Consider the following 6841-nt stretch of genomic DNA (forward strand, 5'->3'; position numbering starts at 1 on the left):
AATTGTGGACTCCTGAAAATCAACTAATTAAGATCTTATAAAAAACTTATGTAAAATTGAGACAAAAATCAATATGATAGAATAAGCATCATTTATGAACAATAATCAGAATTTATTTATTATAAATGTTGAGAAATTTGGCATGAACAATTCTTATTTTTGCAAAACTTTTAAACCTTAACATTTAGATTAAATATCAATTCTTGAATTTCAGCATGACAGTCATCTTATGTATTTGACACAAGTGCAATGATATTTCATCTAAATAATAAAACAAGACATTTGTATAGATATATGTTGTCGATAGCCGGCCAAGTCTATAGCCGGCCAAAAGCAGAATTTTTCGTGGACGCTCATGGGTGGTCGGGGGGTGGTATAGGCTAAACAAATTTCGGAATTTTTTTTTGACATTTTTTTGTTTAACATTTTTTTTCACGGGCAACGCCGGGCCCTTCAGCTAGTTTCTAATAATATTCATTGTACAATGTACAAAATTATAATTATAATTATAATTATGCTTATAATACTAAAAATAAGAAAACGTGACGCAGAAAGTTGAAAACATGCGTAGTTGATAATTGACGCTAATTCTACAAGTGTTTAAGAACATTATCTGTAATGAAAATAACTGGAAATTATACCTCTCATGTATATTGTATATACTTACGCATGTATGTTTAACATATATATATATATATATATATGGATTACATACATATTTACATATTTACTGTAAAAAAATATTTTTCCCCTTCCATCCTCAAAAAGCCTAGTGAACACCATTTTGTGTTGTGAATAATGAAAACATATTTAAAATTTTTGTCATTTTTTTCTTCTGTGAAACACCTATGCAAACTTGTTATTTTTGGATCCAGGTTTCAAAACTCATCATGAATGTTGTAGCTTTTAAATAACGCTTTATTATGTTAACAGAGGGGGGGGGGGGGTAGTGAAACGACCCGCCCCAACACATTTTAGTCTGTCATTCGAATACAATCCTGGTTCAAAATTGAATTATGAATTTTCAACAAAATTTCCAACTAATTAAAATAAACAGTTGAAAACTGACACTTATGAGCATTTTTACAGACGTTTTTTCGGATTTAATTTCATACCTCGCCCTAAACCCGCCCCCTCCTACCTCCCCTCCCCTTTACATGTGTTTTAAACGGCCTTAAATGTCAAAAATATGTTTATAACTGATTTATCGACTAGAGCCTGCAGATTTTTGATGAACATACACATTTACCAGATGAGCAAAATCTTATTTTTGCACAAAATATATTGCAAAATTTAAGAGTCTGGTTTAGAATAAATGATTTTTTAAAACATTATTCTCTAACCCCTTCTTTATTTTTATAATTTTTCTCTTTTTTAAATTTTCATTAGTATTTATTGATTTCTTTTGTTTTCGTACNCGCCCCCCCCCCGCTTCCTTCTTGTTTTCGTTGCTCGATTTCTCTTCTAATTCTGCCATTTAAAAGTCCGCATTAAATTAGTCTCTGTTTTGACCTAGATAGGAGTAAATCCAAGTCAAATCAATGTAGTCGGTCTGCTTATTCCTAAAAACACCAAAACGGCTGAACCGATTGTGCTTAATAAATATTTGTGGAGTTTGGTATGGACCCTAAGTTTCGAAAATAAGCCCTTCACAGTTTTTTCTTTCAAAAATTCAGAAAAATGGCAACTTATGGATATATTCTCTTATTATTCTACCTTAACCTACAGTCAATTTAATTATTGTTTGAAACTATTGAACTTAATTAGAATACTTAATATACTGAAATGGAGGGAGGATTTAACAGTTTAGTCCGTATCCCAGCTAGCTGTGACTTTCGAACACAATTTGTCATATTAAACATTATATTTCCGCCATTTCTCTTCTTTTATACTTTTTTCGTCGGCATATTCTTAACAGATGAAAAAGTATAGAATACAACTTTGTAAGTTTAAAGATGATAGAATAATACGCCAAAACACAATTGAATTCGCCCTGGTTAGTCCAGGAGGGGAGGGGAGGGTAGGATAGGATAATCTTTTGGTAAGAGTGGGGGGGGGGGAATCTTGTATTTTTTTTATATATATATTCTGAATCCCCCATTTGTGAAGGGGATGGGTATCAGATCAGATCCACTAGAAAATGGATTTTTTTACATATTTCTCTTCAGGACACGGTTTTAATAAAACTTTATTCCTAGCTTTAAACAATTAAAATTTAAGCTTGAAACTAGAAATGAATTTGTAAGAATATGGAGTTAAACCTTAAATAAAAATTAATCTTGTAACTAGAAATGAACTTGTAAGAATATGGAGTTAAACCTTTAATAAAAATTAAGCTTGAAACTAAGAATGGATTTGTAAGAATATGAAGTTAAACTTTTAATAAAAATTTATCTTGAAACTAGAAATGAATTTGTAAGAATATAAAGTTAAACCTTTAATAAAAATTAATCTTGAAACTAGAAATGGATTTGTAAGAATATGGAGTTAAACCTTTAATAAAAATTAAGCTTGAAACTAAGAATGGATTTGTAAGAATATGAAGTTAAACTTTTAATAAAAATTTATCTTGAAACTAGAAATGAATTTGTAAGAATATAAAGTTAAACCTTTAATAAAAATTAATCTTGAAACTAGAAATGGATTTGTAAGAATATGGAGTTAAACCTTTAATAAAAATTAGTCTTAAAACTAAAAATTGATTTGAAAGAATATGAAATTAAAACCTTTAATAAAACAAGTGAAGTTCCTCTGATTCTAATGTTGTAAAGCTTGGAATAGAATATAAATATCTTAAATACAAAATTCGGGAAATTTTGCTTTACCTCAACAGCCCCCCCCCCCTACCTTCCCTCTTCCCTCCTCACCTTCCCTCCGCATTTAACCTTCTCTATTTAAACACCCCCTTATCCTCTCCTAAAGGTTCCCACCATAAAATCCCCATTTTTAGGATTTTATATTCAAAACACATTTATCTAATTTAAATCCCCATGATTGCCAACATTTTTTTTACAATCTCTAAAAGATATTTTAGTTAAAGGGTAATAATTTTTGTGAACATTTTAGTGAATGGTGAATCGGAATTTTTTTAAATTTTTCTCTTAGACAATTTTCCTCTTAAGAATAATTCTAAACACTTAGGTTTGATTTTAAAATTAATTTTATTTTTGCGTATATTCTGTGAAAACTTTGATTATTTTATTTAGCGCAGAAGTTGAGGAAATTTAAACAGTTTTTACTGAAGCAGGTCTAAGTATATGAGAGGGGCATGTGTTCTATGTTTAGTCTTAGATCTGAGTAAAACCTTCAGTGTTTATATGATTTTAATTTATTAACAATCTTTAATATATATCTTTCAATAATCCATCAAAAATTAAGATAATATATCTTAAATATATTATCGATAAATCTGAAGAAAGGGGCTTAATAAATAAAACTAATAAGCATTTTCAAAATATTATGATAATAATTAAATATAAAAGGGTAAAAATTGTAATATTAATATTTATTTTTTGCTGTAATTATGGTTACTTTTCTCTTATTTCATTTTTAAAACTATCTAGAATTGATTTGATTAGAATTTGATAGAGTTACTCACAAAGGATGAGACTGCAGAGACGATTGAATAACAGAACTTATTAACACTCCTTTTCCTAAAATTCATGGTTCCCTACAGCTGTAAACCTACTTTTCTTAGCCTACCTTTCTATAACCGTTAGATCGTTAAAAAGATTTAGGTCGTTTTTAAAGTCCCATTGCATGTGGTTAGCCCTGTATATCTATATTTACTTAAACTGCAACGAATATACAAACACTGTGAAGACAACTGTACGTTTATGTTTATGTTTAGATTATACTAACATTTATCTGCGGATATTTAATCAACATAAATATACAAAACTGGCCCAATTCATCAGTTTAAAGGAACTGTTGACGTAATTTAAAGTGTCTGATTCACAACGGTACCGTTTAAACTTCTATCGAAATTTGTCTAGAAATTATAGAGATATCTTTGTTTTTCCATCTGAAAATTAAACATTTTAAATTGCAGGTTTAAAAATCAAAGACTGGGAAGAAAGTTGACAGAATTGATCTCTGTTCAAGAAATAAAAACGACGATATCTTCATTATTGTTTAAAAAAGAAACCGTTGTAAATCGGACATTAAGGGTCATTGGATATTTCTTCGACTGTACCTTTAAGAAATAAAACTTAAAACAAGATTTAGGTTTGAAATTTTGTGCGTCGTGAGATTTAGGTTTGAAATTTTGTACGTCGTGAGATTTAGGTTTGGAATTTTGTGCGTCGTGAGATTTAGGTTTGAAATTCTGTGAGTCGTGAGATTTAGGTTTGGAATTCTGTGAGTCGTGAGATTTAGGTTTGGAATTCTGTGCGTCGTGAGATTTAGGTTTGGAATTTTGTGCGTCGTGAGATTTAGGTTTGGAATTTTGTGCGTCGTGAGATTTAGGTTTGGAATTTTGTGAGTCGTGACAAGAGATTTTGTTGAGTAAAAGAACTGGAAACTACACTATCCGTTAAAATTATAGATTTCAAAACAGTTTAGCGGCCGAATTTTATGAATTTGAACTGACTACCGCCAGTTTAATTTTAAATCAACTATTCAAATCCTTCTTTAATCTTTAACTTTGAATCGGTGGTTCAAATTTGAACCAACAGTAGGTATAGTTCTGCGACGCAGCTCACATTAAATTCAGTCGATGTTAACCTTTTTTTAACTATTACTTATACTACATTATTTTTAGCATATTGTTTTTTCCATTCTTTACACCCTCGTACTTCATACAAAGATCGTTTGTGAACACCCTGTTTAAAATTTAAACATCCTTTCTCTTGTTGTGGTCTGCTTTTAGAGCTTTAACTAAACCTTCTCTAGATTAGGCACGGTTTCCCCTTATATAGACAGGCTGCCCCCCCCCCTGGGGAGGGAGGAGGAAGGGGGGGGGGATAAAACGATAATGGCACCTTTTAACAGTAGGAGAAGCGTTCTTTTTAATGATCTTTGTTGGCTTGGACTTCTTTAGCGGTGATAGAGCGGATCGGGAATGGGGGGGGGGGGGTTGTAAGGTAAATCTATATTTAAACATTGGTATTTGGTAATTTTAAATCTGACCCGGATATATATAGAAATCTTTGTTGAACGTATTCATCGAGAAATGAAGCTAGAATTGCAAAATAAAACAGTAAAGTTTTTAAAAATCTGGCTAAAATCTTGTAAAAATGTATGCTGACTGCTGAGGGGAGTGATAGTGCTGAAAACATGTTTATCAAAGAACTTTTTTCAGATCCGGGGAAACGATAAGAAGGTTAATTTTCAAACGTGAAAATATTTTTAATAAAACTTGAAATTCTAGTTTTTACATCTCTAAGATGAGCTAAAGCTTAGATTTTAGATAGTTCAAAAGTTTACGAAAGATTAGACTAGACAACTCTTAAAAATATCCTCAAAATTAATAATAGTTCACTGATTAAATCTCGCCTTTTTAGTCTTTTTCTCTGGTATATTTCACTCGGAATTATTTTATCCTTTCTATTTACAAATGTTAAAATTTGTGTCTTATTTCACAAACCTTTCTTGTTTTCAACATTTAAATATTTTGTCAATCTCTCTCCTTTTTGTAAATTCTAACCCAGCATTTACCTGTCAAATTACCCACCCCCTCACACCAGCTAGACAGAGAACTCAATTGCTTTTGAATTTGATTCATAATTTTTGTTTTTACACGCCCCTCCCTCTAGCCCCCCTTCATCCCCCTTTATTTCTCCCTACACCCCACCCCAGAATCCATAACATCTTGTTCATCTTGTTCATCTTGTTCATCTTGTTCATCTTGTTCATCTTGTTCATCTTGTTCGTCTAGATAGATAGATGTCAAATATTTCCAAAATTAATAAATCTGTTAATTCTCGAAATACAATTGAGCATATTACACGCCTTTTACCTTTTCTGAATTTAATTCTGTGAATTTTAATAAAATTAAATCTTTAATATTTAAATCCTCGCGCAGCTATTCACAGTTCGCACCTTGCCTAACTTTTCCTTATCTTATCCTATACTGTGGCATTTCTCCCGTTTCACCCCCACCCCCCCTCTCCTTTCTTAGCCATCTTATTCACCCACCCTTCTTATTCGATCCTTAAACTACCCTTTATTAATCCCTCCCCACCCCTCCTTTCTTAGTCGTCTTATTCACCCACCCCTCTTATCCGAACCTCGAACTACCCTTTATTTATCCCCCCTCCCCCAGTTCCAAGGATTATTTTTTACCACCCCACTTCATGTGATCTTAACTTTCTTTCCATAAGAAATCAGTCATCCGTTTTCCCACCATTTCCTAGTATTTGTCTTTTCAATTTCCCTTCTTCCTCCATTTCCCTCCCCCCTAACGCCCCCGTGATCTGAATTTCAAGCATGCGTCACACTTTTCCATTCTTCAATGCACACAGCATCTGTCATGCTTAAAGCATCCATAATTTTTTATTTTTAATGGAATTAGTATGAGAAAAATAACTGAGTCTTTGCCAAACTCTGATAGTCTAATCCCTCTATCTTAGAAACCCAATGTCATAGACTTTAGATATTTAAGCCTAAGAATTCTATTAGATCAAATAATCCAAGGTTTACAATTACACCATCAGTTTGCAACGATATAGAAGTTTAAAAAATCTGAGTTGTGTGGCAAAAACTAAATCCTTGCATATGTGAATTCTATTTGTTTTATAAACAAATACTAGAATATTTGGATATATTCTGAATCCCTTGGCCGGTTAAATATCTCATATTGTTTGCCCTGTATACTGGTATTCAGGTGGACTAGAACTAT

The sequence above is a fragment of the Eurytemora carolleeae genome, unplaced genomic scaffold (assembly GCF_000591075.1).
Source record: "Eurytemora carolleeae unplaced genomic scaffold, Eaff_2.0 scaffold866, whole genome shotgun sequence".
NCBI classification, from domain to species: Eukaryota; Metazoa; Arthropoda; class Copepoda; order Calanoida; family Temoridae; genus Eurytemora; species Eurytemora carolleeae.